At 46.4% G+C, this 26,962-nt stretch overlaps 1 protein-coding gene across 1 annotated transcript in view; it reads left to right on the top strand.

The window, feature by feature from the left end:
• The window catches only part of klc3 (kinesin light chain 3), a 150,494-nt gene that overhangs the window by 3,566 nt on the left and 119,966 nt on the right, over window positions 1–26,962 (top strand). The window contains exon 2 of the mRNA XM_073033317.1: window positions 14,356–14,418. The gene's annotated coding sequence lies outside the window, so the exon portion shown is untranslated. The remainder of the gene's footprint in view (window positions 1–14,355; window positions 14,419–26,962) is intronic.

Raw genomic sequence — 26,962 nt, 5'->3', positions numbered from 1 at the left:
ATAGTGTTTTAGGTAATCTACCTCACTGGTTTGGGATCTATCCACACATGCTTGTAAAGCACCTCTGCTCCTTCTGCCATAGTGGAATTTCCTGGTAGCCAACTATTTTAATTCCTACCTCCATACTCGTACCGACAAGAACAAATTAAAGGAAAGCAGAGGCAAGTGGAATGGCCATTTGTCAGAGTGGCCATCGTCAGAGTGGAGGTTTCATGGCTTCAGCGAGGAGAGGCTTCAGTCAGAGAAGGCAAAAAAAGCTCAGATTTTCACCCCCTTCCCCCACACAGTTTATTGTTTTTCCTTCTTTATATTTGCTCATTTAGAACAGTCGAGATGCCAGGCAGGATAGTGGGATGTACCTCTTGTGGATGTGGAAAGGCAGAGAGACTTCCTGTGTCCCTGACAACTACACCTGCGAAAAGTGTATCTAGCTGCAGTTTCTTACACTGTGTTGGAGCTGGAACTGGATAAACTCCAGATCTTTCAAGAGGCTGAGACAGATAGAGAGGTAGTTGCACCCAAAGTGCAGAGTACAGGAAACTGGGTGACAGTCAGGGGAAAGGGGTTAAACAACTAATGCAGACAACCCCTGTGGCCATCTCCCTCAACAACAGGTCTATCACTTTGGTGGAGGGGATGACCTAACAGAGGAAAGTCACAGCAGTCGGGTCTCTGGCACTGATTCTTGACTCTGTGACTCATAAGTGGGGGTGGGGAAGAAGAGGCAACTGTGGTGATAGGGGATTCATTAGTTAGGGGAACAGAAAGGAGGTTCTGTGGATGAGAATGAGATTCCAGATGGTATGTTGCCACCTGGGTGCAAGGGATCGCGTCCTCAACATTCTTAAGTGGGAGGGTGAACAGCCAGAGGTCATGATCCATGTGGATATTCAATGACATGGGTAGGAAGAGTGACGAGGTTCTGCAAAGGGAGTTCAGGGGGTTAGGTGTCAAGTTAAAGAACAGGACCTCCAGGGTTGTGATCTCAAAATTGCTACTTGTTCAACATGATAGTGTGTCCAGAAATAGGAAGATTACAGAGTTTAACACATTCCTAAGGACTTGGTGTAGGAGGGAGGAATTTTTGGATTATTGGGTTCTCTTCCAAGGAAGGTGGGACTTGTACAGAAGAGATGGTTTGCACCTGAACGGAAAGGCATAAATATCCTAGTGGGAAGGTTTGCTTGTGCTGCTCATGGGTTTTAAAGTAGAGTTGCAGGGGGATGGAAACCAGAGTGTCAGAACAGTTAGTGGAGAGGTTGTGGAGACATGTTGTTTAGATCTCAGGCAAAATCAGAAATCAAAAGGTTGAGAAAGGTATGGCGAGTGTCTTGAGCTGCATCTGTTTCAATGCAAGGAAAGGCAGATAAGCTCAGGGCATGGCTCAACAACTGGAATTGTATTGTAGCCATTGGTGAGGCTGTCAGAATAAAAGCTAAAGATAACAGGTGTAAGGAACCTTGGTTTTCAAGAGATATTAGGGCCCTGGTTAAGAAAAATCAAGGAAATGCATATCAGGTATAGACAAATGAAGTGCTCATGGAGTATAAGAAGTGTAAGAGAACACTTAAGAAATAAATCTGGAGGGCTAAAAGAAGGCATGAGGTTGCCCTAGCAGACAGGGTGAAGGAGAATCCTAAGAGATTCTACAGATATATTAAGAGCAAAAGGATTGCAAGGGACTAAACTGGTCCTCTGGAAGATCTGATTGGGAATCCATGTGTGGAGCCAAAGGAAATGAGGAGATCTTCATTTTTATTGCATCTGTATTTACTCAGGAGATGAACACAGAGTCTATAGAAATGAGGCAAAGTGGCATCAACTTCATTGATCCTGTACAGATTACAGAGGAGGAGGTGTTTGCTGTCCTGAAGCAAATTAGGGTGGATAAGTCCCTGGGTCCTGTCAGGGTGTTCCCTCAGACTCCTCGAGAGGCAAGTGCAGAAATTATGGGGTCGTAGCAGAGATTTTTAAATCATTCTTGGTGACAGGAGAGGTACCAGAGAATTGGAGGATAGCCACTGTTGCTCTGTTTAAAAAAGGTTCTTAAAAATAAACCGGGAAATTAAAGATGGTATTCTAAGGGACTGGATGTGTAAGTATTTTGATAGACATGGACTGATTAAGGATTGTCAGCGTGGCTTCGTGGTGGCAGGTCGTGTCTAACCAATCTTAGAGTTTTTCGAGGAAGTTACCAGGAAAGTGGATAAAGCCAAGGCAGTGGATGTTGACGACATGGACCTTAGCAAGGCACTTCACAAGGTCCCACATGGGAGTTTGATCAAGAAAGTTCAGTCGCTTGGCATTCAAGATGAGGTAGTAAATTAGATTATACATTGGTTTTGTGAGAGAAGTGGTTGTAGATAGTTGCCTCTCTGACCAGAGACATAGTGGAGTGCTGCAGGGATAGGTGTCGAGTGTGTTGCTGTTCATCATCAATATCAGTGATATGGCTGATAATATGATAAACTGGATCAGTAAATTTGTCCAAGTCTTGTTCACTCGCCACTGTGATGGTCACTGGCTTATTATGGCTCAAGTATAAAACTCCCATTCTAGGCTTTAGTCATCAAAAACCCTAGGCAAACTTCTATAGATGTGTGGTGGAAAGTGTGCTGACCGGCTGTATTAGATAGATAGATAGATAGATAGATACTTTATTCATCCCCATGGGGAAATTCAACTTTTTTCCAATGTCCCATACACTTGTTGTAGCAAAACTAATTACATACAATACTTAACTCAGTAAAAAATATGATATGCATCTAAATCACCATCTCAAAAAGCATTAATAATAGCTTTTAAAAAGTTCTTAAGTCCTGGCGGTAGAATTGTAAAGCCTAATGGCATTGGGGAGTATTGACCTCTTCATCCTGTCTGAGGAGCATTGCATCGATAGTAACCTGTCGCTGAAACTGCTTCTCTGTCTCTGGATGGTGCTATGTAGAGGATGTTCGGAGTTATCCATAATTGACCGTAGCCTACTCAGCGCCCTTCGCTCAGCTACCGATGTTAAACTCTCCAGTACTTTGCCCACGACAGAGCCCGCCTTCCTTACCAGCTTATTAAGACGTGAGGCGTCCCACTTTTTAATGCTTCCTCCCCAGCACGCCACCACAAAGAAGAGGGCGCTCTCCACAACTGACCTATAGAACATCTTCAGCATCTCACTACAGACATTGAATGACGCCAACCTTCTAAGGAAGTACAGTCGACTCTGTGCCTTCCTGCACAAGGCATCTGTGTTGGCAGTCCAGTCTAGCTTCTCGTCTAACTGTACTCCCAGATACTTGTAGGTCTTAACCTGCTCCACACATTCTCCATTAATGATCACTGGCTCCATATGAGGCCTAGATCTCCTAAAGTCCACCACCATCTCCTTGGTCTTGGTGATATTGAGACGCAGCCCGGTGTGGGAACACCAATGCCTTTCAGCAGAAAATCCTACAAAAGATAGTGGATTTGGTAAATCCTCCCAAACATTGAGCACATCTAAGTAAAACATTGCTGTAGAAAAGCAGCATCCATTCTCAAAGATCCTCACCACCCAGGCCGTGCTCTTTTCTCACTGCTGCCATCAGGTAAAAGATACAGGCGCCTCAGGACTCACACCATCAGGTTCAGGAACAGTCTACTACCCCTCAACCACCATGCTCTTGAACAAAAGAGGATAACTACACTCACTTGAGGACTCTTTTATCTTGTTATTTCTGCTCATTATTTATTATCCTTATTTACATAGTTTGTTTATAGTTTACAGTTCCTGATGTTTACAGGCTAGATACTGTTTACAGTTACTGTTGTATAGATTTGCTAAGTATGTCTGCAGAGAAAAAGAATTTCAGGGTTGTATGGTGATATATATGTATTCTGATAATAAATTTTATGTTGAACTTTGAACTTTTAGATTCTATTAAGGCTCGCCCTCCCTCTGCCTACTCCAAAAACTCCACAATTCTCAAATGTCTCTGAACTTGCCCACTTCTGACCTCTTGTTCATCTCTAAGTCCCCTCATTGCATCATTTATTGGTCATGCCTTGGGTTGCCAAGGGCATAATCGAAAGATCTACGAATTTCTTCAGTTACGTGCTGCTTCTTTTTATGTTTATGCCCCATGTTTCTCTGTTGAAATGTCTAGGGACATTTTACTCTGTTAACAGTTCTGCATTTGTGCATATTGTTGTTGAGTGAGTTTCAATACTTCATAAAGTCCGTAAAAGCTCAGTAGAATTTTATTTGCTCTAATGGTTCTGAGACATGGAGTCATAAAAAAAGTATAGCACAGGAACAGGCCCTTCGGCCCTTCTAGTCCATGCCGAACCATTTAAAATACCTACTCCCATCGACCTGCCCCTGGACCATAGCCCACCATCCAAACTTCTCTTAAACATTGAGATCGAGCTTGCATACACCATTTGCACTGGTAGCTTGTTCCACACTCTCACAACCCTCTAAGTGAAGATGTTTCCTCTCATGTTCCCCTTTTCACCTTTTCACCTTTCACCCTTAACCCATGACTTCAGATTGTAGTCCCACACAACTTCATTGGAAAAAGCCTGCTTGTATTTACCTTACCTATACCTTCATTATTTTGTATACCTCTATCAAATCTCACCTCAATCTTCTACATCCCCAAGGAATAAAGTCCTAACCTATTCACTCAGATCCTCCAGTTCCAGCAACATCCTTGTAAATTTTCTCTGTACTCTTTAAACCTTATTTACATCTTTCCTGTAGATGGATGACCAAAACTGCACACAATACTCCAATCTGAGGGCCTCAGTCGGTCAGAGTTGACCATGGATATTGCATCCTAGCTCTCTAGATACGTAAGCCTAGGCAGGACAATATGGAGAGCAGACTGTTCCCATGTAGCAAGCTCCCCCTCTCCACACATCTGATGAACCCAAAGGAATGGCAGAGACACATACAGTTTAGTACCAGCAGTGTTACAGGAGTTGCCAGTCAGCATTGAACTTAATGTAGGACTCCCTCAAAGACTCCTGCTCTGGAAGTTCTCCCCATGAGTGGGTATGGCAGCAGAAGTTTGAGATCAGAGTTTTCCTTCGGCTAGATGAGCTGCCCACCACAGCTGATGAGCCCCATCTACCCGAAGTGACTGGTTTGAAGGTGCCAGTAACCCACCTTTGTCCCTTCTCGTATCAGTAGAAATGGTTCCGCCGGGCTTAGCCACATGTGAAGGCCAGGATCTAGATGTGGTTGTGAGGCTATTTGAGGCACACGCTATTGGGAGCATTTAATAGGTAGTTGGAGCTTGTTCCCATTACCACCCCCAGCTATAAAGACCTTAAGGAACCAATATGCCAATACAACAATATAATGAGAAGGCCAATATGCCAAAAGCTTTCTGTACAGCCCTATCTACCTGTGCTGCCACTTTTAATGAATTATGAACCCGTAATACTAGATCCTTCTGTCCTACCATACTCCTCAGTGCCCTACTGTTCAGTGTATAAGACCTACCATGTTTGGTTGTACTGAAGTGCCACATCTTGCACTTGCCTGCGTTAAATTCCATCTGCCATTTTTCCAGCTGATCCAGATCCCGTTGCAAGCTCTGACAGATTTCCTCCTTGTCCACTACACCCCATTCTTGGTGTCGTCTGCAAATTTGCTGATCCAGTTGACCATATTATCATTGATATGGATGACAAACAACAATGGATGCAGCATCAATCCCCATGGCATACCACTAGTCTCAGGTCTCCAGTCAGAGAGGTAAACATCTACTGCTACTCTCTGGCTTCTCCCACAAATCTAATACAACAATTTACTACCTCACCTTGAATGCCGAGCGATGAAACTTTCTTGACCAACCTCACATGAAGGACCTTGTTAAATGCCTTACTAAAGTCCATGTAAACATTATCCACTGCCTTGCCTTCATCACCTTTCCTGGTAACTTCCTTGAAAATCTCTCTGAGGTTGGTTAGACGCAACCTACTATGCACAATGTCATGCTGACTATCCCTAATCAGTCCCTGACTATCAAAATACTCATATATCCAATCCCTTAGAATATTTTCCAATCTTTTCACTAATGTCAGGCTCACTGGTCTATAATTGTCTTGTTTATTCTGTGAGCCTTTCTTAAACAGTGGAAGAACAATAGCTAGCCTCCAATACTCTGATACCTCACTTGTCACTAAAGATGATTTAAACATCTCTGCTAGGGCTCCTGCATTTTCTGCACTTGCCTCCCACAGGATCCAAGGGAATACCTTGTCAGGGTTTGTGGATTTATACACCCTAATTTGCTTAAAGACAGCAAACACCTCCTCTGTAATCTGTTAGGGTCCATGATATCGCTGTTGCTTTGCCTCACTTCTATAGACTCTGTCCGTCTCTTGAGTAAATACAAAGAATCTATAAAGATCTCCCCCATCTCTTTTGGCTCCATGGATAGAGAGAGACAGATAGAGAGAGACAGAGTCAGACAGACATTGACACAGAGAGACAGACAGACAGCCAGGGACAGACAGAGACAGTGAGTGTCAGACAGCGAGAGAGAGACAGAGACATAAAGACACAATAGACAATATGTGCAGAAGAGCCTGCACCGCCATTCTGAGATCATGGCTGATCATCTACAATCAATACCCGGTTCCTGCCTTGTCCCCATATCCCTTGATTCCCCTATCCATAAGATACCTATCTAGCTCCTTCTTGAAAGCATCCAGAGAATTGGCCTCCACTACCTTCCGAGGCAGACAGACATTGCCAGAGAGAGAGATCTGATCTTCCAGAGGACTAATTTTGTCCCTTGTAATCCATTTGCTCTTAACATATCTGTAAAATCCCTTAGGATTCTCTGTCACCTTGTCTGCTATGACAACCTTATGCCTTCTTTTAGTCCTCCTGATGGATTTCTTTCTTAAGTGTTCTCTTGCATTTCCTGTACTCCATAAGTACCTAATTTGTTCCTATCAGCCTATACCTGCTGTGCACCTCCTTTTTCTTCTTAAACTGAGCCTCAATATCTTTTTACCTTTTAATCTGACAGGCACATACAATCTTTGTGTTCACAAAATTTCACTTATGAAGGTCTCCCAGTTACCAAATACACCTTTGCCAGAAAACAGCCTGTTCCAATGCACACGTGCCACATTCTTTCTGATACCATCAAAATTGGCCTTTCTGGAATTTAGAATCTGAACCTGTAGACAAGACCTAACTTTTTGCATATTTACTTTGAAGCTAATGGCATTAGAATCACTAGATGCAAAGTGTTACCCTACACAAACATCTATCACCTGCTGTGTCTCATTCCATAATAGCAGATCAAGTATTGAACACTCCCTCTCATTAGGGCTTCTTTATACTGAACTTTCTTGAACATGTTTGACAAAATCTATCCCATCTAGTCCTTTTACAGTATGGGAGTCCCAGTTGATATGTAAAAGTTAAAATCATAACAACCTTATGTTTCTTGTAACAGCCTGTGATCTCTCTGCAAATCTGTTCCTCTAAATCCCACGGACAGGTGGGCGATCTATAGTATAGCCCCATTAATGTGGTCATACCTTTCTTATTTCTGAGTTCCACCCATAACACCTCACTAGATGAGTTCTCCAGTCTGTTCTGACAGCACTGTTGTGATATTTTCCCTGACTGGTAACGCCACCCGTGACCCCTTTAATCCCTCCCATGTCTAAAACAATTGAATCCCAGAATATTCAACTGCCAGTCCTGCCCCATCAGCAACCAAGTCTTAATAATGGCTACAGTATTATAATTCCATGTATTAATCCATCCCCTGAGCTCATCCGCCTTTCCTACGTTACTTGCATTGAAATATATGCCACTCAGAACATTAGTCACACTGTAGCGGTGTGCTACACGCAGCGCTAAAATAACGACACGGAGTCGGTAAACTGCAGTCAAAGATAAAGTTTATTCCAACTTCACAATCTTGCTTTAAAGCCTCGCTCCCCCGCCTGATGCCTCTAGAGGCACGTACTGAAACCCCCTCAGGCTTTCTCCTTTGTGCCTGCACGCTGGCTAATTGTCAGCCATTTCGAGTGTGCTAGTAATTGGGTCGCCATATAACCCCCCCCCCCCCCCAGAACTGGCGATACACCCCCCAATGTCCACAGTCTGGGCCGGACCCTGTTTGGGAGGTTGGCCTCTGTGCCGCAGTTCCGGAAACTCGACCGGTTGTGCCAAGTCCACATGGGCCGGTTTGAGTCGGTCCACCGTGAAAACCTCCTCTCTCCCCCCAACGTCCAGCACGAACGTGGACCTGTCGTTTCTGATCACCGTAAACGGCCCCTCGTAGGGCCGTTGCAGCGGTGGCCGATGCCCGCCCCGTCGTACAAACACAAACTTACAGTTCTGCAGGTCTTTGGGTACGCAGGTCGGGTGCTGCCCATGCTGCGAAGTGGGTATAGGGGCCAGGGCACCGAGCCTCTCGCGTAGTCTGCCCAGGACTGCTGCGGGTTCTTCCTCTTGCCCCCTTGGGGCTGGTATGAACTCCCCGGGAACGACCAGGGGTGCGCCATACACCAACTCGGCCGAGGAGGTGTGCAGATCGTCTTTGGGCGCCGTGCGGATGCCGAGTAGGACCCAGGGAAGCTCGTCCGCCCAGTTAGCTCCTCGCAGGCGGGCCATGAGAGCCGACTTGAGGTGGCGGTGGAAACGCTCCACCAGTCCGTTCGACTGTGGGTGGTAGGCAGTGGTGTGGTGCAGCAGAGTCCCCAACAGGCTGGCCATCGCTGACCACAGGCTGGAGGTGAACTGGGCGCCTCTGTTGGAGGTAATGTGGGCCGGTACACCAAAGCGGGACACCCAGGTGGCGATCAGTGCCCGGGCGCAAGATTCAGAGGTGGTGTCGGTGAGCGGGACCACCTCTGGCCATCTTGTGAACCGGTCCACGATAGTCAGGAGGTGCCGCGCTCTGCGCGACACTGGCAGGGGGCCCACGATATCCACATGAATGTGGTCGAAACACTGGCAGGGGGCCCACGATATCCACATGAATGTGGGTGGGGTGGAACTGCTGCGGCGGGGCCTTGGTGTGTCGCTGCACCTTGGCCGTCTGGCAGTGCATGCACGTTCTGGCCCATTCACGGACCTGCTTGCGGAGTCCGTGCCAAACGAACCTGCTGGAGACCATCCGGATGGTTGTCCTGATGGAGGGGTGCGCCAAGTTATGAATGGAGTCGAAAACACGTGGTCGCCAAGGTGCCGGGACGACGGGATGGGGCTGGCCGGTGGCGACGTCACAGAGTAGGATTCTCTCACCTGGGCCTACGGGGAGGTCCTGGAGCTGCAAACCAGAGACTGCGGTCCTGTAACTCGGGATCTCCTCATCTGCCTGCTGTGCCTCTGCCAGTGCCTCAAAGTCTACCCCTTGGGAAAGGGCGTGAATGTTAGGGCGAGAGAGCGCATCCGCCACGACATTGTCCTTACCCGAGATGTGCCGGACGTCCGTCATGTATTCAGAGATGTAGGACAGATGGCGCTGCTGGCGGGACGACCAGGGATCGGACACCTTTGTGAATGTAAAGGTAAGCAGTTTGTGGTCCGTGAACGCGGTGAAGGGCCTACCTTCTAAGAAGTACCTGAAATGCCGGATTGCCAGGTATAGCGCCAACAGCTCCCGGTCGAAAGCACTGTATTTGAGCTCGGGTGGCCACAGGTGTTTGCTGAAAAACGCCAGGGGTTGCCAGCGGCCCGCGATGAGCTGCTCCAGTACCCCACCGACTGCCGTATTAGATGCGTCCACTGTGAGGGCGGTAGGGACGTCCATTCTGGGGTGCACCAGCATCGCGGCGTTCGCCAAGGCATCCTTCGTTTGAATGAAAGCGGCGGTGGACTCCTCATCCCAGGTAATGTCCTTGCCCGGACCGGACAGCAAGGCGAACAGGGGGCGCATGATCCGGGCAGCTGAAGGGAGGAAGCGGTGGTAGAAATTGACCATACCCACGAATTCCTGAAGGCCTTTGATCGTGGTGGGTCGGGGGAAATGGCGGACCGCATCTACCTTAGCAGGCAGAGGGGTTGCCCCGTCTGTGGTAATCCTGTGGCCCAGGAAGTCAATGGTGTCGAGCCCGAACTGGCATTTGGCCAGGTTGATTGTTAGACCGTAGTCACTCAGCCGGGCATAGAGTTGTCGGAGGTGGGACAGATGCTCCTGACGACTGCTGCTGGCTATGAGGATGTCGTCCAAATAGATGAATGCGAAGTCCAGGTCGCGTCCCACCGCGTCCATCAACCGCTGGAACGTCTGTGCAGCATTCTTCAGGCCGAACGGCATGCGGAGGAACTCAAAAAGACTGAACGGGGTGATGAGAGCCGTCTTGGGGACGTTGTCCGGATGCATCGGGATTTGATGGTATCCGCGGATGAGGTCTACCTTGGAGAAGATCCGTGCGTCGTGCAGGTTTGCTGCAAAGTCCTGAATGTGCGGCACAGGGTAGCGGTCCGGTGTTGTAGCCTCGTTCAGCCTGCGGTAGTCGCCGCACGGTCTCCAGCCCCCTGTCGCTTTGGGCACCATGTGCAGGGGGGAGGCCCATGGGCAGTCGGACCGCCGGATGATCCCCAATTCCTCCATCCTCTTGAACTCCTCTTTCGCCAGTCAGAGCTTGTCCGGGGGAAGCCGCCGAGCGCGAGCATGGAGGGGTGGTCCCTGGGTCGGGATGTGGTGCTGTACGCCATGTCGGGGCATGGCTGCCGCGAACTGCGGTGCCAGAACCGATGGGAAATCCACCAGGACCCTGGTGAAGTCGTTGTCGGACAGCGTGATGGAGCCGAGGTGAGGGGCTGGCAACTGGGCAGCACCCAGGGAGAACGTCTGAAAGGTCTCGGCGTGAACCAGTCTTTTCCTGGGCAGGTCGACCAGTAGGCTGTGAGCCCGCAAGAAATCCGCACCCAGAAGCGGTTGGGCTACGGCGGCCAGTGTGAAGTCCCACGTGAACTGGCTGGAGCTGCACCGGACGGGTGCCATAAGTCCTTATTGTGCTGCCGTTCGCGGCCCGCAGGGGGGGACCCGGCGCCCTGCTGCGGGTGTCATAACTCGTCAGAGGTAAGACGCTGATCTCGGCACCGGTGTCGACCAAAAACCGGCGTCCCGACCTGCTGTCCCACACATACAAGAGGCTATCCCGATGGCCAGCCGTTGTAGCCATCAGCGACGGCTGGCCCTGGCGTTTCCCGGGAACTGGCAGGGCGGGCGACAACGGCGGGCTTCTGCACCCCACCGCTGGTGGTAGAAACACCATTGCTCGTTGGGCTCCACACCCTGGCCTCTGGGTTTAGCGGGCTCTGCGGCCGGGCCTGGACTGGTTTGCTGCTGGGAGCGTGGCCGGGTGATCTGTGCGGTGGACGCCCCACTCCCCTTCTTGGCGTTCCACAGCAAGTCCGCCTGGGCTGCCACCTTCCGGGGGTTGCTGAAATCCGCGTCGGACAGCAGCAAGCGTATGTCCTCGGGCAGCTGCTCCAGGAATGCCTGCTCAAACATGAGGGAGGGTGTGTGTCCGTCGGCCAGAGACAACATCTCATTCATTAAAGCTGATGGAGGCCTGTCTCCCAAGCCATCCAGGTGCAGTAAACGGGCAGCTCGCTCGCGGCGGGAGAGCCCGAAAGTCCTTATGAGCAGGGCTTTGAATTCCGTGTACTTGCCGTCCGCCGGGGGAGACTGTACGAACTCCGCGACCTGGGCCGCTGTGTCCTGGTCGAGGGAGCTCACCACGTAGTAGTAACGGGTGTCCTCTGAGGTTATCTGCCGAACGTGGAATTGGGCTTCTGCTTGCTGAAACCATAGGTGAGGTTGTAGCGTCCAGAAGCTTGGCAGTTTCAAGGAAACCGCATTAACAGATGCGGCATCGTTCATCTCCGGTCCAGAAACATTTGGACCGTCGGGGTCACCAATTGTAGCGGTGTGCTACACGCAGCGCTAAAATAACGACACGGAGTCGGTAAACTGCAGTCAAAGATAAAGTTTATTCCAACTTCACAGTCTTGCTTTAAAGCCTCGCTCCCCCGCCTGATGCCTCTAGAGGCACGTACTGAAACCCCCTCAGGCTTTCTCCTTTGTGCCTGCACGCTGGCTAATTGTCAGCCGGTTCGAGTGTGCTAGTAATTGGGTCGCCACAACACCATGCTCAACCTTTTGATTCCCAACTTTGTCTGAGGTCTTAACAACATCTGTCTTGACTATCTGTTGTGGCACTCTGCAACTCTAGTTAGACCTATGTAAGTATCGTGCAGAGTATGAAGCGAGACTGAAGAGTAGTTATGATTCCACACTATAAGAACTTTGAAATAGTTCATTTGGCCCTTTAAACCTGTCCCTGCAATTGTAATATTGTGGCCAGTGATCTCCACTTTCCTACACAATTCCTAAGTTCCTGTATCCAGAAAACCATCAATCTCTGTTTCGATTAAACCTTTTGGGCATAAAGTTTTAAAGATTCACCTTATTTCTTCATCTCAGTCCTAAGTTACCTCTCCCCTAGTTGAGTCATTAGTAAGGAAGGACAAATGCAATGTAGCATTAATTTCTAGAGGACTGGAATATAAAAGCAAGGATATATTGCTGATGCTTTATAAGGAACGACTCAGACCCATTTGAAGTATTGTGACCAGTTTTGGACCCCATATCTAAGATATGGATAGGGTCCAGAGGAAGTTCACAGGAATGATCCCAGGAATGAAAGGTTTAATGTATGAAGTGGGTTAGATGAGTCTGGGCCTGTACTTGCTGGAGTTTTGAAGAATGAGGGGGATCTCATTGAAATATACAGAATATTGAAAGGCCTAGATAGGGTGGATGTGGACAGGGTATTTCCATTATTGGGAGAGTCCAGGACCAGAGGGCCAAGCCTCAGAATAGAAGGATGTCCCTGTAGAGCAGAGATGAAGGGGCATTTCTTTCCCCAAAAGGTGGTGAATCTGTAGAATTAATTGCCACGGATGGCTGTAGAGGCCAAGTTATTGGGTATATTTAAAGATTGGCGGGCTCTTGATTAGTAAGGGAGTCAAAGGTTACAGAGAGAAGACAGGAGAATAGGGTTGAGAGGGAAAGTAAGTCAGTCGTGTTTGTATGGCAGAGCAAATTTGATGGTCTGAATGGCCTAATTTTGCTGATATGTCTAATGGTCTAGTTCAGAATCTGAATTGGGTTTATTATCACTGACATAAGTCATGAAATTTGTACTTTTTTGGCAGCATTACAATGCAAGACCTAAAAAAATACTATAAGTTAGAATAAAAACTAAAATAAGAGGAACTATTAAAGCAAGAAGCCACATGCTGCAGGAACTCACTGAATTGAGGAGGAGAGGAACTGTCAACATTTTGGGTCAAAACCCAACATCGGGTTCCTGAATAACTTGCTGAGTTTCTCCAGCAAATTGTTTGTTGCTCCAGGTTCAAGCATCTGCAGCCTCTTGTATCTCCAGAGGAAATACTATCTTTGCACCTCCCTGTCAAAAGTATAAGAATCATGTAAGTTTCATTGAGACCTCTCGCTCCTCAAATTTCTAGAGCAGACAGGCCTCCTACTCCCATCCATCCTGTGAAACAATCTGATGAATCTTCACTGTACTTGTGTAAGGAGACTAAAAGTGGACAAGATACCCCAGATACAATATCAACAAGGCCCTATATAATCGCACTGGAATTTTTTTATTCTTATTCTCAAACCTTCTTGAAATGTTTTTTTTTATCAAACCACCTGCTGGCCAGCCCTTCACCTTTTCCACCTATCAATCCCCCTCCCCACCAAAGCTTCTTACTTCATACCCCCTCCTCCATTCACCCTCACCACCTCCTCCCTCCACTTTATTATTCTGGCTTATTCCCCTCCCTATTCAGTGCTGATGAAAGTTCTCTGCCCAAAACATTGACTGCTTATTCATCTTCGTAGATGCTGCCTGGCTTACTAAGTTCCTCCAGCACTTTCTGCGTATTGCTCAGGATTCCCAGCATGTGCAGAATCTCTTGTATTTATCATCTATCTATCTGTCTATCCATCCATCTCTATCTATCCATCAGGTCAGGCAGCATCTGTGGAGAGGAGACACCTCAATCTTCAAGCTATACACCATGCTTGCTTATTTCTTCTTTGAATCACTTATTCTGAGAAGCTTTGAGTCATTAAATAAGGGACAGCAAAATGGCCTTGTATACAGAGATACGATATCGCAACGAGGGCAGGTAAAGGTTTGCAGCACCAGCCTTTTTATTCAAATTATGGCATGTAAATTGAATGTATTTGACTAGTAGTTATCTGTAAGATCATGTTGATTTGCTGCAGTAGCTCACCATTTAATCAGATGTTTCTATGAGGGATATATAATTATACACTAACAATGTAATTATACTTCCAGAGTTTCTCTTGAGAAGTTCTGCTTATTCACTGGAGACTGAAAAACGCAGAAACAGTTTAACTTGTGAGTAATATTTAGAGATTTATTTCTTCATCGGTTCCCACCACTCTCCTTCCTTCCTTTTGACCTGTGATAAATTTGTTCTTTGCCTTTGAGTTTGTTCACCAGCTATAGAAAATGGTCTTGTCTGTAGCTGCACAAGTTTTGTTCAGTGTACAGTAGGTGGTTCTGTCCCCTAGTAATGGTAACATCCTCTCCACATCCACTCTTTCTAGGCCTTTCAATATTTGATAGGTTTCAATGAGATTCCCCCTTGCCCCTTATTTTCCTACGTACAGGCCCGGAGCCTCTAAACACTCCTCATATGTTAATACTTTCATTCCCAGGATATTTCTTGTGAACTTCTTCTGGACTAGAGGTTTCCACCCTGGGTCCACTGACCCTGCGGTTAATGGCAGAAGTCCGTGGCATGGCTGGGAACCCCTTCTCTGGACCCTCTCCAAAGTCAGCACATCCTTTTGTGTGTGTGTGTGTGTGTGTGTGTGTGTGTGTGTGTGTGTGTGTGTGTGTGTGTGTGTGTGTGTGTGTGTGTGTGTGTGTGTGTGTGTGTGTGTGTGTGTGTGTGTGTGTGTGTGTGTGTGTGTGTGTAGAGAGAGAGCCCAAAACTGCTCACAATACTCCAAATATGTCGAGGCCACTGCCTGATACAGCCTTCACATTACAGCTTTTTTATTCTAGTCCTCACAAAATGAATGCTAATTTTGCATTTATGTTCATTACCACAAACTCAACTTTTAGTTAATCCAAGCAACACACACAAAATGCTGGTGGAATGAAGCAGGCCAGGCAGCATCTATAGGGAGAAGCGTTGTCGACGTTTCGGGCCGAGACCCTTCGTCCTGACATGTCGACAGTGCTTCTCCCTATAGATGCCACCTGGCCTGCTGCGTTCCACCAGCATTTTGTGTGTGTTGCTTGAATTTCCAGCATCTGCAGATTTCCTCGTGTTTGCCTTTTAGTTAATCCTACAGAACTCCCAGGTCCCTTTGCACCTCTGATTTCTGAATTTTCTCCCTGTTTAGAAAGTAGTCTACACCTTTATTCCTTCTATCAAAGTGCATGACAATATATTTCCCTCATCTGCCTCTTTGCCCATTCTCCTAATCTGTCTAAATCCTTCCAGGAGCTTTATGGGAGCTTGCTGTGCATGAAGTGTTTCCTGCATTAAAACAATTGCTACTGAGCCAAAGTACTTAAATGACTGATGTGAGATTTTATTTGGTGGGGGAGAGAGACAAACAAGTTCTTAGTTTGGGATTATATTGTGTTTGACTGTCTTGTGATAGTTTATTCCATAAACTGGCCTCTCAATCTGTTAATGATGAGGTTCCTATTGATTTTTCTGCCCATGCCATTGAATTGCATTGCGGATGTTCTTGGATCAATGGCCTGAAAATAATTTAATGTGTTGTGAGTTTATCCTGGGAAGGAGGGGTGGTCGCGAGGAAGAACTTGCATTTCTGTAGTGTCTCACAATATCTGGTTCATTCCAAAGCATAGAGTACCTTTTCAATGTAATGCGGGAAATGCAGCACCCAATGAAATATGACAAACTCCAATAAGCAGCACAGTCTATCACAGACAAGAGAGGCTGCAGACACTTGAAAACTTGAGCAATACACACAAAATGCTGGAGGAACTCAACTGGTTTAGCAGCATCTATAGAGGGAAATAAAGAGTTTTGGGCCGAGACCCTTCATTAGGACTGGAAAGGAAGAGGGAAGGAACTAGAATAAGATGGTGGGGGTGGGGAAGGAGTACAAGCCTGCAGGTGATAGGTGGGACCAGGTAAAGAGAAAGATGGATGGGTGAGGGAGGGAGGGGAGATGAGGTAAGAGGCTGAAGAAGAAGGAATCTGATAGGAGAGGATAGTGGATCATGGAAGAGGAAACAGAGGAAGGTGACACACCAGTAAGGAGAAGACAGGAGAGGATAACCAGAATGGGGAAGAAGTTAGAGAAACTGATGTTCATGCCTTCAGATTGGAGGCTACCCTGAAGGAATATGAGGTGTTGCTCCTGCAACCTAAGTGTGGCCTCATTGTTACAGTAGAGAAGGCCATGAACAGATGTGTCAGAATGGGAAGTTGAATTGAAATTGGTGGCCACCAGGAAATTCCACCTTTTGTGGTGGATGGATCAGCCGTGTGATCCCCCAGTCTGTGCAGAGGAGGCCACTCAGAGCACTGGATACAGTAGATGACCCTGACAGACTCGCAGGTGAATTGTCATTTCACCTGGAAGGATTGTTTGGAGCCCTGAATGGCAGTGAGGGAGGAGATGTAGGAGCACGTGTAGCACTTGTCCCACTTTCAGGGATTCTGTGGGGTGGGACAAGTGGACAAGAGAGTCACGTAGAAAGTGATTCCTGCAGAAAGCAGAGACTGGGGAGAGGAATATGTGCTTAGAGGTGGATGGTGCAAGTTACAGAGAATGATACGCTGGAGACAGAGGCTCGTGGGGTGGTAAAAGTAAGGACAAGGGAAACCCTATCCCTGTTATGGCAGTGGTAAGGTGGCGTGTGGGTAGATGTCCGGGAGATGGAGAAGATGCAGGTGAGGGTTGCATCAATAGTAGTGGAAGGGAACCCCTATTCTTTGAAGAAGGAGGACACCTCAGATGTTCTAGAATGGAAAGCCTCATCAGAGACAAACTTACTGAGAAAAGGGAATGGGATTTTTACAAGTGACAAGGTATAGGAGCCTCAAGTCCCACACCAGCAGGTTCAGGAGCAGTTTTTACCCCTCAACCTTAAGGCTCTTGAACCAGAGGGTATAACTTCACTTACCCCAACACTCAACTAATTCCACAATTTATGGAACTCACTCTTAAGGACTACAATTCATATTGTCAATATTTATTGTTTTTTTGTATTTGCATAGTTACTTATCTTGTGCACATTGGTTGTTTGTCCATTTTTGTCATGTGCAACTTTTCACTGATCCCATTGTGTTTCTTTATATCTACTGTGAGTGCCCATAAGAAAATAAATCTCAGGATAGTATATGGTAACATACATGTATTTTGATAATAAATTTGATTTGAACTTTGAGCAAGTAGGACTAGATTAAATGGAAATCGTGGTTAGCATGGGCTGATTCAGTCAAACGACCTGTTTCTGTGTTGTATGATTGATAGTCAGTATTTCTTTTAATTTAATGAAAAGTCAACGTACAAAATTTAAATCCCCCTCAATATCTTATTGGGCTTTGAACTTGAGTCTCCAGAACTTTAATGCAGGCTTCTACACTCCGTTACAGGAGTGTACCTAATAAAGTGATCTCTGAGTGTATGTTTGTGATATTGTGTAGCCTGTACAGTTCAAGGTTCAACATCTTCTACATTTAGAGATGCTCCTCTGCACACCACTGTTGTAACAATTCGTTATTTGAGTTACTGTTGCCTTCCTGTTAGTTTGAACCAGTCTGGCCATTCTCCCCTGACCTCTCATCAACAAAGCATTTTCACCCACAGAACTGTCGCTCACTGGATGATTTTTTGTTTTTCACACCATTCTCTGTAAACTCCAGAGACTGTTATGCGTGAAAATCCCAAGATCAGCAGTTTCTGAGATACTCAAACCACCCCATCTGGCACCATCTATTGTTTCACAGTCAAAGTCACTTAGATCATTCTGACGTTTGGTGTGAACAGCTGAATCACTTGACCATATCTGCAACATATGGAATGGCAAGGTGCATTTATTAAATAAGATCCAGTTCATGTTATTTTTCTATGATTGGACTTGACAGCCATTAAAAATACAGTCTTTGCATTTCAAAAGCGGCACGCAGAGACTTCGATTATTCTACAATAGTTGATACAAAATGTTCGATATTTAACCGTGGGCATCACAATGCTGCAGGAGTTGGTGCTGCTGAGTTGATAATAATGGGTGCTTTCTCAGTGGAGTTTGCACTTCTCCCTTGAGACCGTGGAAATCTCCCTGAGGTGCTCCAGTTTCTTCACACGTTCCAAAAAGTTATACATTGTAAAATATTCCTGGGCATAAAACGTAGGACACCACAGCACAGAACAGATGCTTCAGCCCATAATGTTCTGCCAACCTTTTAACCTACTCTAAGATCAATCTAGCCTTCCCGTCGCACATTTCCCATATCATCTATGTACCTATTTAAGAGTTTCTTAAATGTATCAAATGTATCTGCCTCTACCACCACCCCTAGCAGGATGTTCCACGCACCCACTGCACTCTGTGTTTTAAAAAAAACTTACATCTGATATTCCCCTTATGCTTTCTGCCAGTCACCTTAAAATTATACCCCTTTGTATTAGCCACTTCCGCCCTGGGAAAAAGTGTCTGGCTATCTACTCAATCTATGCCTCTTATCATCTTGCACACACTTTGATCTAGTTGCCTGTCATCCTCCTTTGCTCCAGAGAGTAAAGCATTAGCTCCCTCAACCTATCCTCTTGAGACATCCAGGTACATTCCTGTTAAATCTCCTCTGCATTCCTCTATCATACCACCAGAACTGAATGCAGTATTCCAAGTATGACCTAACCAAGTGTAGTAATAGGCATGTGCAAGAAAGTTGGTTTCAGGGGTATAGGAAGATGAGCAGGGGAGTGAATGGCCAGGTGGAAGTACATGGCTATGACAGGCTGAAGAGCCTCCTGTGCAAGTAAGTAAGTGTACTGAAGAAGGTGATCTCCTTCCTGCTCCTCAAACTTCTCCCCAATTCCCCATCAATCCTTGAGTTTTGTTTGGTACAAAATTTTTATATGTAACACACAAAATGCTGGAGGAACGCAGCAAATCAAACGATGTCTATGGAGAGAAATAAATAGTCAACATTATAGAAACATAGAAAACCTACGGCACAATACAGGCCCTTTGGCCCACAAAGCTGTGCCAAAAATGTCCTTACCTTAGAAATTACCTAAGGTTACCCATAGCCCTCTATTTTTCTAAGCTCCGTCTACCTATCAGGAATCTCATAAAAGACCCTATTATATCTGCTTCCACCACCGTCGCTGGCAGCCCATTCCACGCACTCACCCCTTTCTGCGTAAAATACTTACCCTGACACCTCCTCTGTACCTGCATCCAAGCACCTTAAAACTGTGCCCTGTCGTGCTAGCTATTTAAGTCCTGGGAAAAAGCCTCTGACTATCCACACGATCAATGCCTCTCATCATCTTACACACCTCTATCAGGTCACCTCTCATCCTCTGTCACTCCAACGAGAAAGGGTTGAGTTCACTCAAACTATTCTCATAAGGCATGCTCCCCAAATCCAGACAACATCCTTCTAAATCTCCCCTGAACCCTTTCTATGGGTTCCACATCCTTCCTGTAGTGAGGTGACCAGAACTGAGCACAGTACTCCAAGTGGGGTCTGACCAGGGTCCTATATAGCTGCAACATTACCTCTCAGCTCCTAAACTTAATCTCATGATTGATGAAGGCCAATGCACCGTATGCCTTCTTAACCGCAAAGTCAATCTGCGCAGCAGCTTTGAGTGTCCTATGGACTTCGACCCCAAGATGTGGAAGAGTGAACAGTAAACGGTTAATCTTACTGGGATTGCGCCTCATTGACCGGTTTATACTTGGTGTTTAGTTCAGAGTTTACACCTGTGCAAGAACACTACAGTGAAAAGGCGGCATTACCAGCTGTTTCAAGTGCTACGATGGCATCACGATCCAGCATCAAGTCGTTGCCATCCAGCGCCAGGAGCAGTAGGGCATCAACAAATAAGACTGCCCATGCAAGAGCTAAAGCAGAAGCCGCTAAGGTCCGAGCGTCATATGCTGAACAGGAAGCAAAATTGAAAATGGAAGCGGCTGCCAGAGAAGCCGAAAACCAAAAGGAAGCAGCTGCCAGAGAAGCCGAAAACCAGTTGGAAAAGGTAAGGATAGAGTCAGAGTTAGAAGTGCTGACGCTACACCGAGAAGCCGAAGCTGCCAGGGTGGAAGCAGAGATATTAGAAAATGCTGAAGAAATACATGTTCTGGAAGAAGTAAAATCTACTTCAGAAAGGACCAGATTGGAACGCACAAGCGACTACGTACAATCTCAGATGGACTTGAAGAGTCGTTCTTCTTCTCCATACTTATATGTTAACATCCCATTTCATGAGGAGTCAAAGAGAAGTCCAATTGCATCTCATCCATCTGAGGAAGACAATTTACCCTTGCAACTTCGCGACGAATTCAAGAATGAAAGGGCTGATGACAAATACTTCTCGACACCAAACTTACCAGCTTTGGCAAGAGAAGAGGCAAAGGCTGAATTCAGAACAGCAAATCCCATAACAAATGTACACCCTCAGTCATATCCCTCCGACATATTCCCCCAGCCAGCATGCCACTTGCAGTTGAACCTATGGCACAGTATTTAGCAAGACGAGATCTCGTCACTTCAGGGCTATACCAGTTTGACGATAAGCCTGAAAATTACCGTGCATGGTACTCCTCATTCGCCAACGCTATCCACGGAGTCCAGCTCGGAGCAACCCAAGAGTTGGATCTTATGACAAAAGGATCATGCGAACAGGTGAGACGCATACGTTCAGTGTACATCAACAACCCCAAGCTAGCCTTACGCAAAGCATGGGAGAGACTTCGGGAGTGCTATGCGGCCCCTGAAATTATTGAACCGGCACTATTTCGACGCCTGGAAAATTTTCCTAAGGTGTCAGCCAAAGACCACACTAAGCTAAGAGAGCTCAGAGATCTACTCATGGAGATTGAAGGCGCTAAAGAAGATGGCTATTTAACTGGCCTGTCATATTTAGATACTTCATACAGAATTAGACCAATCGTGGACAAACTTCCATTTGGGCTGCAGGAAAGGTGGTTGTCTGTTGGCTCAGAGTACAAGGAAAAGAACGATGGTCGATTTCCTCCCTTTGAGTATTTCACTAGGTTTGTGTGCAAGGAGGCGAAGAATCAAAACGACCCTAGCTTCATGAGTCAAGGTAGCAGTACAATTCACACCAAGCCAGTCAAATCCACTTCAAATAATTTTAACATCAATAAACCTGTCTCAGTGTGTAAAACTGAAGTCTCTACAACTAACAATAACCCTAGCAAGAATTGTCCATTGCACAACAAACCCCACCCCCTCAAAAAATGCAGAACGTTTAGGAAAAAAACCCTTGAAGAGAAAATGGCCCTTCTCAAGGAGAAAAAAAATGTTTTAAATGCTGTTCCTCGACCTCTCACCTTGCTAGAGAGTGTACAATCCCCGTGAAGTGCCTGGAATTTAATAGCACTAATCACGATGGGGCCATGCACTCCGGCCCGTTACCGCAAACCGACAAAGCTCCTTCACCCTCACAACAGGACAGCGGGGAGGGAGAGGCTCACTCCAGGACAACTGTTGTCAGCTCGAGCTGCACGGAAGTTTGCGGTCAAGCTCAATCAAGCCGTTCTTGTTCAAAGATCTGCCTCACTAAGGTATACCCTAAGGGAGCCAAAGACAAGGCCATCAAAGCCTATGTAATTCTGGACGACCAGAGCAATCGCTCACTAGTCAGACCAGAGTTCTTTGACTTGTTCGACATTGAGAGTAATCAGTTCCCATACTACCTTAGAACTTGCTCAGGCAGCGTGGAAACTTATGGAAGGAAGGCAGAAGGCTTCCAGCTTGAGTCCCTGGATGGTAAAGTTGTCATCTGTCTCCCTCCACTCTTGGAGTGCAATGTAATTTTGAATAACCGCACCGAGATCCCGATGCCAAGTGCAGTGCTACACCAGCCACATCTCCACCACATTGCCAAGCACATCCCAGAAATGGACCCAAAAGCAGAAATACTCCTGCTATTAGGAAGAGACGTTCTCCAGGTGCACAAGGTTAGGCAGCAGGTCAATGGACCACACGACACCCCCTTCGCCCAACGCCTGGATCTGGGCTGGGTGGTGATAGGAGAGGTGTGCCTTGGCAACGTACACAAACCGACAGTTAACACACTGAAGACCAATGTGCTAGAGAGTGGCCGCCATTCAATTTTTCAACCCTGCACAAGTTTCATATGTATCAAAGAAGCACGACAAGGCTTTAACAAATGTAAAGTAACCGACAAGACGCTGGGACAGTCAGTCTTCACTCAAACTGAGCATGACAATAAACTAGCTCCATCAGCACAAGACGCCATCTTCTTAAAAATAATGGACACCAAGGTCTTTAGAGACGAAGCAAATAATTGGGTTGCCCCACTACCTTTCAGAGAACCACGCCAGCGCTTGCCAAACAACAAAGTGCAGGCAGTCAAGCGGTTTACGTCCTTGCAAAAAATCCTGAAAAGGAAACCTGAGATGCAGCAACAATACGTAGCATTTATGGAGAAGATCTTCACTAATGGACATGCTGAAGTAGCACCGCCACTGAGAGAAGGCGAGGAGTGCTGGTACCTCCCAACGTTTGGGGTTTACCACCCACAAAAGCCCAATCAGATCAGGGTGGTCTTCGACTCCAGTGCTCAGTGCGCTGGTATGATGTATGATGATGGCATGATGGTAATGATGTGCTCCTCACAGGCCCCGACCTTAACAATACCCTTCACGGGGTCCTGCTGCACTTCCGGAAGGAGAAGGTCGCAATCTTAGCGGACATCCAACAGATGTTCCATTGCTTCTTAGTACAGGAGGACCGTCGCAATTTCCTCCGTTTCTTATGGCACAAGGACAATGACATCAACAAGGAAGTCATTGAGTACCAGATGAAAGTCCACGTTTTCAGCAATAGTCCATCACCTGCCGTGGCCATCTATGGGCTGCGAAGAGCCATCAGAGAGGGCGCACAGGAGCACGGCAATGACACCGTTAAGTTTGTAGAAAGGCACTTCTATGTCGACGACGGCTTGATATCGCTACAGAAAGAAGACGAAGCAATCGATCTGCTCCGACGAACACAAGCCTCACTCGCTGAGTCAAACCTCCGCTTGCACAAGTTCGCATCAAGCTGTCATGCAGTAATGGAGGCTTTTCCAGACGATGACTGTGCTCCAGCAATTAAAGACCTAGATCTAGATGGAGAAACCATTCCCACACAGAGGAGTTTGAGCCTCCTTTGGGATATTACGACTGACACATTCACGTTCTCCGTGCCGACCGTGATCAAGCCATTCACCCGCCATGGAGTTCTCTCCACTGTCAACAGTGTTTTCGATCCCTTGGGTCTACTGGCGCCAGTTACGATCCAGGGAAGAGTCCTTCTCAGAGAACTTAACTCTGAGCTCTCTGACTGGGATACTCCCCTACCAGAAGACAAGCTAAGCAAGTGGGAGGCTTGGAGAGATTCACTTCAAGATCTAAAACAGCTTCATATCCGACGGAGGTACACTGCGACCTCACCCACCGAGGCAGCGCACACAGAATTGTGTGTTTTTTCGGATGCGTCTACCAAGGCCATCGGTGCTGTGGCTTACTTGAAAGTGGTCGGGAAAGATGGTCAAGTTGAAGTAGGATTTGTAACTGGTAAGGCGAAGCTCACTCCTCAGTCCGAGCCGACAATTCCAAGGCTTGAACTGTGCGCAGCTGTCCTGGCTGTGGAAATGGCAGATCTTATCCAGGATGAGCTAGACCTAGAGCTGGATGATATCAAGTTCTACACAGATAGCAAAGTAGTGCTTGGTTATATTTATAATGAATCAAAACGTTTCTACGTGTACGTTCATAATAGAGTTCAACGTATCCGCCTGTCATCAAAGCCTGAACAATGGCATTATGTACATACAGAGGATAACCCTGCAGATCATGCCTCGAGATCTTTACCTGCATCCCGTCTGGCGCAGACATCCTGGTTCACCAGACCCCCCCTTTCTGTATCAGCCACCAACAGAAAAAACTCAAATGAGCGAGACATTTGAGCTGATCGAACCCGAAAGAGACTCGGAAATTCTGCCACAAATACAAACAGGAGTCACCTACCTCGAAGAATCAATACGTACTAACGAACGCTTTCAGCGGTTCTCCATTTTGAATTCTTTAGTGAGAGGACTTGCGTTCCTCATTCACATGGCCAGATCTCACAAACACTCATCCGGAAATAGTAAATGCAAACTTACCTCGTACTGCTGGCCAATGGCCAGAATCACTGCCACATTCCCTAGCAGAGATGGACATGTCAGGAAGGTTGAGTTGAAAACTTCTGACCAAGGTGTTGTGAAAGCTTACCAAAGGTCAGTTGCAGAAGTCATTCTACTTCTACCTAAGGACTGATTTAGAGACTGAAGTTTTGTATTATGTTCATAGTGACCTTACAAAGGTCAGGCGGGGAGTGTGTTGCCCTTAAGGCATTCCTTTAGTTTATTATATTTTCGCTTTAGTAATTCGTTTGTAATTGTTTTCTAGTTAAAGTTAAGGTTGTTGAAAGTAAGTTCGTTGTCTGTGATATATCGCGGCATGCGATGACGTCACACCTGGTTTCGCCGCATCTTGTGGGAAAATACCGGTTTGGAGAAACGGGAAGGAGGGGTTGTGTGTGCAGGATCAGCGCGAGAAAAGTTTTCTTTCTACGCACTAGAAACATCAGAGAAGCAACGCCTTTTCACCATACGTTGATGTGGAAGAGTGAACAGTAAACGGTTAATCTTACTGGGATCGCGCCTCATTGACCGGTTTATACTTGGTGTTTAGTTCAGAGTTTACACCTGTGCAAGAACACTACAATCCCTCTGATCCTCCACACTACCAAGAGTCTTACCATTAATACTATATTCTGCCATCATATTTGACCTACCAAAATGAACCACCTCACACTTATCTGGGTTGAACTCCATCTGCCACTTCTCAGCCCAGTTTTGCATCCTATCAATGTCCCACTGTAACCTCTGACAGCCCTCCACACTATCCACAACACCCCCAACCTTTGTGCCATCAACAAATTTACTAACCCATCCCTCCACTTCCTCATCCAGGTAATTTATAAATATCACAAAGAGTAGGGGTCCCAGAACAGAGCCCTGAGGCACACCACTGGTCACCGACATCCATGGAGAATATGACCTGTCTACAACCACTCTTTGTCTTCTGTAGGCAAGCCAATTCTGGATCCACAAAGTAATGTCCCCTTAGATCCCATGCCTCCTTACTTTCTCAATAAGCCTTGCATGGACTACCATATCAAATGCCTTACTGAAATCCATATACACTACATCTACTGCTCTGCCTCCATCAACATGTTTAGTCACATCCTCAAAAAATACAGTCAGGCTCGTAAAGCACGACCTGCCTTTGACAAATCTGTGCTGACTATTCCTAGTCATATTATGCCTCTCCAAATGTTCATAATTCCTTCCTCTCAGGATCTTTTCCATCAACTTATCAACCACTGATGTAAGACTCACTGGTCTATAATTTCCTGGGCTATCTCTATTCCCTTTCTTGAATAAGGGAACAACATATGCAACCCTCCAATCCTCCGGAACCTCACCCATCCCCATTAATGATGCAAAGATCATCGCCAGAGGCTCAGCAATCTCCTCCCTCGCCTCCCACAGTAGCCAGGGGTACTTTTCGTCTGGTCCCAGTGACTTATCCAACGATGCTTTCCAAAAGCTCCAGCACATCCTCTTTCTTAGTATCTACATGCTCAAGCTTTTCAGTCTGCTGTAAGTCATCCCTACAATCACCAAGGTCCTTTTCCGTAGTGAATACTGAAGCTAAGTACCTCTGCTATCTCCTCTGGTTCCATACAAACTTTTCCACTGTCACATTTGATTGGTTGTATTCTCTCACGTCTTATGGGCTGAGACCCTTCAGGACTGCATTTTCGTCCTAATGAAGGGTGACTGCCAAAATGTCAACTGTCTATTCCTCTCCATAGGTGCTGCCTGACCTCCTGCATTTTGTGTTGTGCTGGATTTCCAGAGACAGGGATTGAACCCAAGTCACTGGTGTTGTAATAGCATTACTTTTGATGACCAGCTTAGCTGGCAAGTGTAGGTGCCAGCAACATTGGTCCTTCTGTCCAGAAACTGGTAAAACCAGTATTGTGCCTGTCCTATTGTTTTACAAACTCCTACTTCATTGTGTTTCAATAATATTTGCTGAGGGTGGCCTAGTATATGAATTTTGAAACTGAGCCAGATCATGCCTGCCGAGTGTTTGTAACTACGAAGGTTAATTGCACAGTGAGGACTTTCCAACCAGGTGTTCAATTCAGAGCACATCTGCCTGTTCAGCAGGTGTTAACAATGTAGATCTTCAATGTACCCAACTCTGAATATTAACCAACAGTCTACTATCTAACAATACCACTAGCCACATCAAAATGGCCTCTGTGTTAGCCTGCGTCAAATAAGTCTAAAGCCAGTGCATTCTCAGAAATATTCAGAGCCATGTTAATGTGTCTACATGTCACAAGCCCCAATATAATAAAAAAAATTGCTCAGTGTTAGGCAAGTTATCTCTTTCTGTGTTTTTTGATCAGCATCAGAATGATTTTCATAATTCTTTAAAAACTTTGTTTTAAACTGCTTACAGTTGTCACAGTAGCTGCTTTGGGAAAGGATAATTGAGCTGGGGTTAAGGCAGCATCATTTCTGGATAGCTCTAACAATGGCTCAATGATATA

Source organism: Hemitrygon akajei, chromosome 2 (assembly GCF_048418815.1).
Source record: "Hemitrygon akajei chromosome 2, sHemAka1.3, whole genome shotgun sequence".
Lineage (NCBI taxonomy): Eukaryota > Metazoa > Chordata > Chondrichthyes > Myliobatiformes > Dasyatidae > Hemitrygon > Hemitrygon akajei.
This window is presented reverse-complemented; position numbering and strand designations above follow the sequence as displayed.